Raw genomic sequence first — 13,765 nt, 5'->3', positions numbered from 1 at the left:
CACTCCCTTATCACATTTCCTAGACATTACCCTATGTTACGTGACAGTCCTTGACAGAAGTTTCTCACTCCCTTACCCCTCTTTTTCTAAAAATTGATCTTGTAGACTTATTCCTTGCTGCTGTGGTAGATTTTTTATGGACAGATTGTACCCTCAAGGCTCAGCCAATGGGCTAAGAGGAAGAGGGTTAGGGTGGTGGTGTTGTGCTCAGGCGCTACAACAACTGCAGTGCAGGGCACACCCTCCCGCTCCACAGTCAGCAACATCTTGGCACAGGCAGGAGAAAAAAAGGAGCAAAAAGAAAGGAAAAAAAGAAATTAACATGGTACCTTTATTATATATTTTAAAGGAATAGCAAGTTTAGATAGATCTGCAGTTTCATGTTACAATTATCTTTTTATTATACTATGCTGTGAAAATTGTCTTATTTCCTAATTTAAAAATAAAATAATTTTTAATTAGCAATTTGCAGCGTTGTAGAGTTTCTTCAGGCCCTGAAACATTAAGTGACTTCCTCTATATATACTAAGTTAGAGACAAGACTGGAGCTTGTGCGCTCCTAACTCCACAACTAGGCCTCTGCCCAGAATGCCACACTGAATACTTAAAACAATTAGCAAAAGGAAAAATTAGCAAAAGGAAAAAAAGGACAGATAATTAAAGGTTACTCAGGTTTTCCTGAATAATTTGACATATCAATATCAGTAGCCTCTTAGTGCTTTAAGAGGAATGTCATTCCTTTCACTGAATCCTTAAAAGCTTGTACTACTTGTTTGTTCCTCAAAGTATATATAAAAGGATTTACACTGGGGATCACAGAAACTGTGAGTATGGCTACCACCTTATTCAAAGACACTCCATCATGAGTGGACAGTTTGAGATATTGGAAGATACAGAAGCCATAAGTCATAGACACAATAATGATGTGGGAGGAACAGGTGGAAAAGGCTTTTTTCCTTTGCTGCACTGATGGGAATTTCAGAATTGTCCTGATGATGTAACCATAGGACAGAAGCACTAAGAGTAAGGTGGTAATGAGGGTAAACACAGCACAGAAGAGAACTACCTTTTCTATGAATTTTCTGTCTGAGCACACAATCTCCAGCAGGGGAAATGCATCACAGCCAAAATGGTCAATGACATTAGAGACACAGAATTCCAACTGGAGGCCCAGGCTAAGTGGTGGGAGAATGACAAGCAGCCCAGTCAGCCAACAACCCAAGAGGAGCTGGTTACAGACTCTGCTGTTCATGATGCTTGTGTAATGCAAGGGTTTGCAGATGGCCACATATCGGTCATAGGACATGATAGCCAAAAGAAAAAAGTCTGTTGCCCCCAAAATAACCACAAAAAATATTTGGGTGAAGCAAGCATTACGGGAAATGGTGTTGTCCCCAGTTGACATGCTGTAAAGGTATCGAGGAATGTAAGTATTTGTGAATGAGAATTCTAAGAAGGAAAGATTTCGAAGGAAAAAATACATAGGAGTCTTAAGATGAGGATCCAGCAAGGTGAGGGTGATGATGGTGAGATTGCCAATTGCACTCAGTATATAGGTGAGAAATAGAAGAATGAAAATCAGGATCTGAAGCTGTGGGTCATCTGTCAGTCCATGGAGGATGAATAATGTTATCCCTGTGTGGTTTTGCATCTCGGACTCATGACTTTGTGTTGACCTGTAACTAGCAGAAATTGAAACAGGATTAGAGGGTGAAATATTAGTAAAGTGAGTAAGAAAAAAAGGAATCTAATTGCTTACATATCTTTTTGAATAATTCCAGTATTGGCATTGGTCCTTTGAGATGTATAACAGAGTAAAGGCAAGACATTTGTTTCCACAGTCATACAATCTCAGTGTTGGAAGGATCCAGGATGGGAAGTCCATCTATTTTAAGGCACACCTGAACAGGAATTCTTAGTGGAGCATCTCTGAAAGGTATTTATCTACCATTCTCCTCAGTGGTGAAAATCCAACTGTCTCCTGAAGAGATACAATCCACTTCCTCTTCCCATCACTTAAAAGTACCCCAAAGTGGCCTGCTTCTTCAATTATTCTGTTTCTTGTTCCTGGAAGATGAATTAGGACTTGTTGTGGCTACAATAGCAGAGATTGCTACTTAGATATGCATTTAACTAGATGACCTCTCATTTCCTTTCCTACGAGGAGTGAGTCAATTGTTAAATTTTTAGTGTGAACATTTATTTAGATCTGAGAAATTGGCAAACACTACAGATCTGGGCTTGGTTTACTTTGTTTATTGACTAGATTTAAGAAAATTATGAAGAAAATGTTATTAATGCAGTTTAAACTTAAAAGTATATTTTACTAGAGCAGCTAGGTGGTACAATAGACAAAGCAGTGACCTTGGAAGCAGGAAGACCTGAATTCAAATATACCCGCAGACACTTGCTAGGCTCTTACTAGCTGTGTGACTGGGGCAAGTCACTTAACCATAATTGCCTCCCAAAAAAGCTGTATCATATGCTCCAGAGATTATTAAACATTTACTGGCACATTCCAATATGCCTGTCATTGATTCCCTCTGATTATAATTAAATATTTGGTACTGTATTTCTCTGATGAGGAGAAAGAAAGTTAAAAACTTAGCTTTACCTCATGGAGCATTATTTCTCTGTACTACACAATGAAACATGGGGAAACACTCTTATCACTGATGCAGATAGATGTCCATTTGAGATTGTGATATGAAAAAAGGAAGGATCTCTTTTGTACTTTCTAGAGTTTGGACAATATGTATGTCTGATTGTACATGGAAACAGAAATTCTTTGATCATCATTTTTAAAAAAGAAAACCCTACTGTCTGAAACCTCTCAGAATCTAAACCTCATTATAGTACTTAAGACCAAACTATCTATGGCTCTGTTGTGCCCTGGAGTGGACTGTTTTGATGAATAACCTTTAGACCATGTGCTTATCACTCATTTTGTTGGAGTGATTTACTATTTGCTCCTGTCCTGGTGAATTGTCATTACCTCTACTAAAGCATGCTTGCATGTCTCTGATTCTCACTTTTCACTAACCCAATAAATCAATATTGTTGAAAGCCTTAGGATGAAGCATTTCTACTAAAAGCATAATCATTATTAAAAGGTCATCAATATCTTCAAAACAATTCTGTTTTCTCCCCTGAGTTCTGTGGTTCAACGGATCTGTGGTTTGGGTTGTGTTTTTTAATGGATCTCTCTGTTTCCCCCAGGTTGAAAATACACCCACCACTCATGGATCCCTATCCTAGGGCTGATCAACATGTAAACTTTCACTCTGCTGGGTTTCTGATGAAGAGAAGTTTTGACCTACTCCAATGTGACCTGGTTTATTTCTCCTCAGGCAGCTTAGTGTCCTTCTTGCTAATCATGTTGTGCCACACTTAGTGTGGACACCCAAGTGACTTTAGCCTCACTTTAGCTCAGAATTCATAACTCTCAAGCAGTCCACTAACTTCAACCTCCCCCAGAAGCAGGGATTACAGGCAGGCACCATGACACTTGGCAGTCTGTGACTTGTTGACACTTCTAACTGCAAGGTAGGGGGAGGAACCAAGATGGCGGAGTAGAAAGACACACATATGCTAGCTCCGAACCCACAGCCCTAACTGCAAAGTAGAATTTTACTACGTTGTGCTAAAATGGGTCTCTGCAACTTCCAACCATTCTACCTACTACAATAAAGACTAACAGCTGTATCCTCTCTGGAGTACTTTCCTTATCCCATATGGAAAAAACAAGTATGCTTCCAATTCACCAAAGAAGCAAAGACTATGAAAACACGCAAATAAAAATAACTGAAATTTAAATAGGCTCATAAGGCACTTTCCATAAAGGATCTCATTTAATAAATTTCTTTGCCTTCTGTTTCAAGGCTGAGAAAGTTATAGTGGTACTTTGTCAGTACAAAAGTTTGGAATGTATAGTGGTAAAATTCAGATTTCTCTTTTCCTACAAGCTATTGCAGGGCTGCAGGAAGGGGCAGAGCCAAGGTTATTCAGAGGAATTCCATTCCTGGCCAGTCAAGAAAACTTGTTCTTTATTTTTTGGTTCTTAAACAAGGTGTCATATAAAAAAGCATGCACTTGTCCCAACACTGTCCTTCTGCTAGGTGTCAGCAATAGTCAAGTATCCCCTTCCTCTGGTGAGGGCATGTCTTTGCCGATCCCACTCCTGCAGCTTATTCTATCTGTCCAAGTGATTTTTAAAGGCATATGGCAAGCATTCCAGTGCTTGAATTGGGTTAGGATCTGGCTTTGTTGCTCCTCAAAAACTGCAAATTAATTAAATTCAGAGCTACTTAAATATTTTCAAATACTTAAATATATCCATCTATAATCACTTTCTGCTTGTATTAGATTTTGCCTCCATATGGTGAGAATAAGCTCCTTTCAAGGAGTTAAAAGAGTATGTTGTACTTGATCATTTTAAAACATTTCCCACAAGGAGCTCTTGTGGGGATAAGAGTATTTTCTACAACCCTGGAGAAAGAACAGTATTGTCTCTGATCTAATAAGTTTGTTGCCAGCTGCCACATGCGTTTGATTTACATTATTCAGTGTTTTCAGACAATATCACAGGTCAGGGACACTTATCTCAGTGTGGGAAAACTATAATTAGTGGAGAGATCAGGTACTGAATACTCAGATAGGGAATACCTAACCAATAAAAATTTATAGGCGGGCCATAAGTCATCTCCATTGTACAATTCCTTTCCCTCAGGAAACCAAGGGCCCTCTTATTTTCCAGCCCTACTTTCCCTAGTCAGTGTCCCAAACTTCAGAATTCCCTTCTCCCCCATCAATAATCCCATTCCTTCTATGTTCTGATAACTGCGCATGTCAGCTAAAATCATTTCTGCTCCTTCCAATGCTGTGGTAATCCTCGTAGGAGGATTGGAATTTTAAGTGAAGAATTTTCTGGACTCTACAATTCTATACTTCCAGCTGCTCCAATTTCATACTTCAAATACGATATATTTGCACCTCAACCTCTACATGTCCAACCTCAACTCAACATCTATCCTCAATCAACCTCCTCCTCCTTCTGTCACTGGTACCATGATCATTATTTCAGAATATCAAAATAATCTTTGAATCTTCCTTCTCTTTCACTTCCTCCACCACAAGTCAATAATTTGCTCAATCCTGTTTAATCTATCTCTATGATATTTCCTGTATCTGTTCCCTCCTTTTGATTTGCTTTCTGGATTGAGGATTCTCAAGGTTTTTTTGAAATATACCCATCTGAAAGTCTAATGAACATTATGGAGCCTTTACTAGAATAATTTTTTAAAATAACAAAAGATAATGCATACTATCAGTTAGAACACAGATGGAATGTTTTCCCATACAAGTTCACAAATGCCCAGATATTGCATGGATCCCAGATTAAGAACCCTTTCCCTTGGAGAATTCTTATCACTTTTTCCCTGGACAATTAAAGTAGTCCACTAACTGATCTGTTTGTCCTAAGTCTCTCCCCCTAATATTCATCCATCCATCCATCATATAACTGCTTAAATAAATCTTCCTAGTGCAGTGTTTACCATGTCATTTTACTTTCAAACACTTTCTATGTCTTACTATTTCCTATAGCACGAGCTACAAATCCCTTGGACTGGTATCAAAGGCCTTCCACAGTCTGGATTCAGTTTACTTTTCTAACCTTATTTCACATTTGTTCTTGCACCAAATCTAGACTTCTATCCATTTCCTAAATTTGGCATGCCGTTTACCATCTCCTTTCACTCATAAAGCCATCTATGTCTTAATGGCTAAACTCAAGTGTCCTCTCACCTCTTGTTTTCCTAGAGGACTTCCTCAGAATTTCTACCTTGTCCCCAATATACTCTATCATGTTTTGTTATTATCTATTAATGCAAAATTTTTAAAAATCTCTATCCACAAGGAACTTATATTCACAGACATGGAATATATATACATATATATAAATATATATATGTATATATATACATACATAGAGAGAGAGAGAGAGAGAGAGAGACATGTACACATGCACACACACATACATAGATATATACATTTGACAGGGTTTTTTAATCTAGGACCATGCATGTATGAAGTTTTTTCATTTATTAGTTTTGATAATTTTGATAATTTAATAATTATCTCAATGTCACTGGTTTCTTTGTTATCCTGTTCATTTTATTTTGCTCATGTAAAAACATAATTCTGAGGATGGATTCATGGACTTCACCAGATTTCCAAGAAATCCATAAAGTAAAACAGGTTAAGAATAACTGATTTATGATTTTTTTAAAAAGTGCCCTATGCCATAATGTAAATTCCTTGTGAGCAGGGATTATCATTTTTTTCTTTGCAAATTCACTTCTTAAATGAAGAGTAGTTCACACAATACAAACCCTTAATAAAATTTGTTGAATCAAAGTGAACTTCAACAAGAGTATAGCATGAGCATGGAGAAGTTTGGGAATCAAAGATCTCCTGTACACTTCATAGAATGGCCACTCCTCATCCAAGGGTAAAATCTGAAGATCAGGTGACCAGAAGAAACAGCACTTTTCATTTGTGTTCTTTCCCCTGAGTGAAAAATCCATTCATTTTCTAAATTTGGGATTCGGGTCAGGGAGAGAAACTGACTTCATATCTCTGCAGAGATATGAGGAAAAGCACAATGTATATTAGATAGTCACGGTCTCTAAAAGAGAAACACTATATGACAAATCATTCTCATACTTACTTCTCTGCCTGCACTTCATTTTCTCAGTGGTCACTTTAACTCTCTACTGTAACTCAAAGCTTAGAGACAACGTGATAGTGGGGAAGTGCACATGCACTCCTGAGGAAACTTTGTCTCCTGCACTCATCCCTTCACACTCACAACCAAGTGTGGGCTTTGCCATAGCTGTCCCATGTCTTCAGATACCAAAGATTCCTGAGTCAGCTAGTTCTCCCAGCTTCCAGCTCAAAAATGATGGTTCATCAATGACCCTGTTTAGTTTAAATGTAAGACATATTTCCATTTGTTCTACATATCAGAAAGGACAGAGACACTGTAAAGGAAAGGGAATATCAAGACCTGCCTTTGTTTACATAAAAGAGAAGACATGTACAATCTTCCAAATGAAACACTAAGACCAATGATCCTTGTTTTCTATGTTCAATTTACAATGGGTGCAAGGGGATCAACTAGATGAATAAATTAAAAGGTCCTTGGGGATGCCAGAACTTAAATCACTAATGAAACCCCTATGTAAATAATTTTGGCATAAGACTTTTAAGAGACAGCTGTGGGATTGTTCATTACCTGCAGAGTCAGGAAGGTATAACCATAGAATTAAACACATTGTACAACTGTGACAAGTAGGTGTCTGATACCTGACTGCTCCTTCCCATATATTGTCAAAGGAATTCTTATTCAGAAGTCAAGGAGAAGCTATTGAGTACCCCCCAGAGGTGTCCAGGTTTGAAAGCTAGCCTTTCACTTTTGATACCTAGAGGAAACTGAGATGAAGCACTAGATTAGAAAGTATTAGAAACTCTAGGACAAGGGAAGGCAACCTGTAGACTCCAGGTCCCATGTGACCTTGAGTGAGGCCTTTTGAAAGAATCCAAGTCTAATAGAACAATAAAGGAATTTGTTCTGTAAAATTTCGTTTCACTCAAAGGGCCACAGTTGAGGACCTAGAGGGCCACATGCCCTAGGCAGAAAACTGAAGAACATAGGAGCACAAATGGTATTTTTATAACTATAACCATATAAAAGTAGTGACTTCCTAAGTAAAACAGACAAATAAAAAAGAAAAACCACAAATGGATGGAATGTATCTATACAATAGTCAACGTGATTTGTATTTCTGAAAATCAGTAAAATTTAGCACTTTTGGCTAGGGATGGGCACCTAGGTGGCTAAATGGATAGAGTGTTGATCCTGGAGTCAAGAAGACTTATATTTAAATACCAGCTTCAACATTTCTTAGCTACGTGACAAGTTACTTGACTACCATTTGACTCATTTTACCCATCTGTAAAACAAGGATAATACTAGCACCTACCTCCCAGGGCTATTGTGAGGATCAAATGAGATAAATATGGTAAAGTGCTTAACAAAGTGCTTGGTACATAGCAGCCATTACATAAATGTTAGTTGCTACTTTTCTTCTACATGTTTAATAAATGTTTAAATGGAGTATACCTAATGAGACTGGAAAATATATACGCATATTTATATATATATGTATAAATATATATCTGTGTGTTCATATATGTGTATATATTTGTTTCTGCAGTCTTTGAACTAAAAATAAGAGGGTAAGTGTTTTTCCTCTGATTTTTGGTTCAAAAGTTCCAGAAAAATAGTACATATTTATATATATATATATACATATATATACACACATATATACACATATATATGTTTATCCATGTTTATGTGTGTGCATGTGTATATGTCTATATATGCACATATACATACATATATACATATATTTGAATGTACAAATATGTGCATATATGGGTAAGTTTTCTTCTCCCCATTTTAAAGAACACAAATATATTCATATATCGCATGTACATATACATATCAAATCAAATGCTATAAAAAGTAGCAGATAAAAATAGGAAGAAGAGCAGAAGTAAGGATCAACAATTTGTTAGAGACACTATCCGACAATAAAATCTATAGCTTCAGATATCTATACACAAATGTGTAAAGCAGTAGTGAAAAGAAGCAGGGTTAAATAGACATATTAATAAAAGGAAGCAAATTCTGCCTCAGGCATCACTAACATTTGTTGCAATGGTGCCTCTAGAAAAGTATACATTATTCAAAGTATCGAATAAGGCTACGGGAATAACTTTCTACATAAAAAACATGCAACATTTTAAGGAGGTTCAGAAACTTGAGAAGAAAATAGGATGGCTCTAGAACATTCTAAAAGATACATGGAAGGAGAAACAGAAGCAACAGTGAGGTCCTCCTACTTCAAGTCGTTCCCCTTTCCATCCATGCTCTGCTCAGCTGCCAAAGGCATTCTCCTAAAATATTAGTGTGACCATGTTGCCCTTCTACTCAGTAAGCTCCCATGCCTTCCTATTAAAATCAATCATCAAACACATTCTATTTTCAAAGGCCCTCAGCACCACATCCTAACCTACCTTACCTAACTGATATAACTACCAGGTGGACCTAGAGAGCACTCCCATCGCCCTTCTTATGACAATAATTCCTTAGCAACTTATGCCTCCTCTGGGGGGTGGTTTTCCTTTTAAATGCTGCACAAATTGCCTTCCAAGTGAAAAGAAAAACATGTGCCCTAATTCAGATATCTCACTTGCCTTGGAGATGCTAATAGTTGGAGCTTACTATGTTCTGAGAAACTGTCTTCTCTGGACAGCTGGTAAATAATTTTAACTCCTGTTCTATTTAATTGTGTGATTCCAAAGCCCTGGCCAGCATCCAAACTGGGTTGATAAAATGTCATTGATTTAGAATTAACCCCTTGCCCTCTACATCTTCCTTCCTCCTTTCCAATAACCAGCATTCGTTCAAAGAAGTGAATAGACACAGACTCAGGACCTTTTTGGTTTCAAATGCATACCAAGAAATCCAAAGCATTACTTTAAAAGATTACAGTTCAAAATGCCAGCTATGCTGCCCCTCCCTATCCATCTCCCACATCTCTGCCATTCTTTACTGTCAAAATCCCAACTCCCTCCAGAGGGTCATGGGGAAGGAGGGCAAGGAGTGAACATGCTCCAGAAAGAGGGAGAAACAGAACTCTCTACATGAAAGCAATGTCTCTATGGCTAGCTTTCCAAAATCCAATCTTAGCTGACCTGTGAAAAGAGCACTGCACTTGATTATATGTTAATTAGCCTCCAGCACTCTATAGTAATCCTCCTTCTGTTTCTCACACAAAACACTCCATCACAGAACACTCCATCTCCACCCCTTTGCACTTGCTGTACCTGGTGCTTGGAATGAACTGCAAACTCACCTCTAACTCTCAGAATCCTTGTTTCCTTTAAAACTGATAAGAGCTGTACCTTTACCTGACCATTTTCTATTCTCCCAACAGCCCTACCACTAAAAAAAAAGCTTCAAATTTCATGTAAATACTTTTTTTATGTATATGTTGTCATTCCAATTACAATGTAAGCTTTTTCATTTTTCTCTTTCTATCCCCAGAGCCAAACACAATGCCTGGCACATACTAGGCATTCAGCAAGTGCTTGTTGAATGAGTGGTTGACTAAGAAACATGAATTTTCTCTCCTACTTGATCACAAGAGAGACACTGTGGGAGAAAAAGAACTGACTTTGAAGCTGAGAAAATTGACCTCAGACAAGTATGGGCTGTGTGAGCCTGGGCAAATCACCTCAAGTCTTAGTGCTATAGATTATTCTTTAAAACATTAAGTTGCAGAGAATGTGCCAACTACTTGCATTGGTAGGGAGTTTCCTCATCCAAGAATTCCCTGTGCCAAAGAAATGGGTCAAGTAACCATCACTAACTCTACTCTCATTTAAAAACTGAAGATGTAGCAATCATTCACTCTTGCTCCCTCTCACAGTTCCTCTTTGTTCAGAATTTGTTCCACAATAAAATTCACTCTCACTGGTTCTCTGCCTTCTAAAGGATAAAATTATCATTAAGACAAGAAAGAATGAAGCTACTGTTCTCAGAGAAGAAAGAGTATCCCAACATACATGCCATTACATCCACATTGTACTTCTGCATCATAATTCTGACCTGTTTCCTGAATTTATCATCTATTTCTTCTTTATGTTCCGCTGATCTATGGTCCATTCTGATGAAAATGCTCCTTTTTTTAGCTTCCATTTATCTTCATCCAAATTATCTCCACTGTATTTACTTACTTTAATTCTTGGATATCTTCAAATAATTATATCTTTTTAATATATATATTTTCCCCTCTCCTCTTTCTTTTGAATAAAGCACACCTTTCTGAAATCATATTTCAGTCATAATAGTTTCATTGCCTCCAGGTCTAAGTGATGCCTATGAGGTTACAATTAAACAACTTCATTGAAAAATCTAGTTTATTTTTCATTGAACTCATATTTTTTTCAACTTAAATAATTAATAAGAAAAACCAAAACATTGTCATGCACACAGCAGACTGTAAGAGATGACGCAGCATAAAACAAATTGTCATTTTAAGAAAACCTATATAATAAATACTACACATTGTTTTCAAAGCTGACCAGCCTGTCTTTGCTTCTTTGTTGGTTTTCTTTTGTTTTCCACTCAGCACTTTTTTTTTCAGCTTTTCTCCTCTAAAGAAGGCTACAATTAAGTTTATACACACACACACACACATACATGCACACACACATAGATATCTATAAACATATACATATCTACATATGCATCCTATGCATATATGCATGTCTGTACTATGCTTATTTCCTCCTATAATGTTTCTCTGAAGGTGGATAGCATCTTCTTTCCTTCAGAGTCTTTCCATGTTTTTCTAAATCAACCAGCTCATCATTTCCTGCATCCCAGTAATGTTCTAACCTGATCACATCCTATCAAAGAGATTGTCATGAAAGTTTTTTCCCAATTTTCTGCTTACCTTCTGTTCTTGGCTATATAGGATCTAGTTACACAATAAATTTTTAATGTAAAATAATAAAAATTATCCTTTTTACACTTGAACAATGCTCTGACCTTATAATATAGTTTAATACTGGATATACTTCATTTACATCCTTATTCCCTGGTTTCTTTGACGTTTCTAACCTTTTGTTCTTCTAAAATATTTTGTTACTTTTTGTAACACAGTAAAATAATTTTTAGTAATTTAATTAGGATGATGTTGAATAAATAGATTATTTAGGTAAAACTGGCATTTTTAAATTACATTGGTTTTGCCAAACCATGAACAATAACTATTATTTCAATTATTTAAATCTGACTTCCTTTGCGTAAAAAGTGTTGTATGCTCATGTTCATATATTTCTGCGTCTGTTTTGGCAGGTGTTTTATATTATCTAGGTGTTTTAAATGGTCTAAAATAAGGTTGAATAATATTGTTGACACAGTATAGTTTCTCTATTCTTTACTTTTCTTTAAATCAAATTTGACTTTAACTCTGTTTGAGCTCATGATGACTATCCGTGCTTCTTTCACATGCTAAATTCTACTCCTGCCCTTTATTTTATCTTGTATGTGCCTCTTATTTTTACAATGTTTCCTGAAAGCAACATATTGTTGATTTCAAATTTTTAATCTCCTATATGTTTCATCTTGTGCATTATGTCATCCCATTCACATCCTAAGTTATAATTATTTATTTTGAAGTTTTCTCCTTCCTACTCTTTCTCATTATTCTCATTTATTTAACCAATTCCTCCTCATCCTCTGCTCCACTTCAAGCCTTGTCCTCCTGCTCCTTAACCCACCCAGTCTTCTGAGTTCCTCCCTTATCCTCTCTCCCAAAGCAATCCCTTTGTCCTCTTAATTCTTTCTGAATTTAGAAAACTTTTATGCATGCATATATACGTATATATACATATATGTACATATATTTTACATATGCACATATATACATATTCATATATATATTATATATATATATATATATATATATATATATATATATATATATGCAAGATTACCTCTTTAACTCTTTCCTAATGAGAATAAGTTTAAGCACTACCTGCCTTTGGCCCTACTAACTTCTTTTGTATCAATTTTTTTCTTTTATGCCTCATTTGAATGAGGTAATTACTTCTTTTTAACTCTCTCTGCAGAGTTTTATTTTCTTAGAAACTCCCCATTATACTCAGATCATCCAACACCTTTCTTTCAAAGTACTCACATAATGACAGTTATAAGAGTATTTGTAATATTTTCATATGTATGAAGTAAACAATTTGACCTTATTGTGTCCCTTATATTTAGTTTTTAATGTTTACTTTATATTTCTCCTAGATATCCTATTGTGAATTTTCCCTTAAATTCTGGGGGTTTCATCACAACAGCCTGAAACTCTTTGAGTTAATTAAATGTCTATTTTTTTCTTCATTCAGAGTTATAATTAACTTTGCAGGGTAAATTACCTTAGGTTGTAACCACAGCTCTTTTGCTCTTCACAATATTGTATTCCAAGACCTATGTTCCTTCAACATAGTAACTACTGGATCTTGTTTAATTTTTATTGCTCCTCTATGATATTTAAATTATATTCTCTTGTTGCTTCCAATATTTTTCTTTAACCTGGGAGTTTTGAAAATTGGCTTTAATATACCTATAAGTTTTTCTCCTGGGATCTCTTTCATGTGGCGATCAATGAATTTTTTCTATTTCTAATTTGCCTTCTTGTTCTAGAACTTCAGGGCAATTTTCCTTAGTAATTTCTTGTGATATTATACCAAAATTCTTTCTTACTATAATTTTTAGGTAGTCTGACTATTCTTATGTTATTTCTCCTCAATCTGTTGTCCAGATCAGTTTTCTAATGAAATATATGAAATTTTATGAAATTTTTCTTGAAATTTATGAAATTTTTATGAAATTTTTTTGAATATTTAATGCCTTATTGTGGTTTTAAAAGTCTTTAGCTTCCCCTTGCCAAATTCCAGTTTTGCAGAAATTATTTTATTCTTTAAGTTTTTGATTCTCTATTTCCAGTAGGCTGACTTCCTTTTCATTTAATATTCTTGAATTGCTCCTACTTTTTCTAATTTTTTGTGAGTCTCTCTTATTTGATTTTCAGAGTCCTTTACAAATTTTTCCACGAAC

The 13,765-nt window shown here is 35.9% G+C and overlaps 1 pseudogene; it reads right to left on the bottom strand.

Moving 5' to 3' along the window:
* Window positions 1-712: 712 nt before the first annotated feature.
* LOC140531436 (olfactory receptor 6C2-like) lies at window positions 713-1,790 on the bottom strand (annotated as a pseudogene).
* Between the last annotated feature and the right edge of the window lie 11,975 nt (window positions 1,791-13,765).

The sequence above is a fragment of the Notamacropus eugenii genome, chromosome 3 (genome assembly GCF_028372415.1).
Source record: "Notamacropus eugenii isolate mMacEug1 chromosome 3, mMacEug1.pri_v2, whole genome shotgun sequence".
NCBI lineage: Eukaryota > Metazoa > Chordata > Mammalia > Diprotodontia > Macropodidae > Notamacropus > Notamacropus eugenii.
Note: the sequence above shows the minus strand (reverse complement) of the source record. Positions and strands in the feature narration are given on the sequence as shown.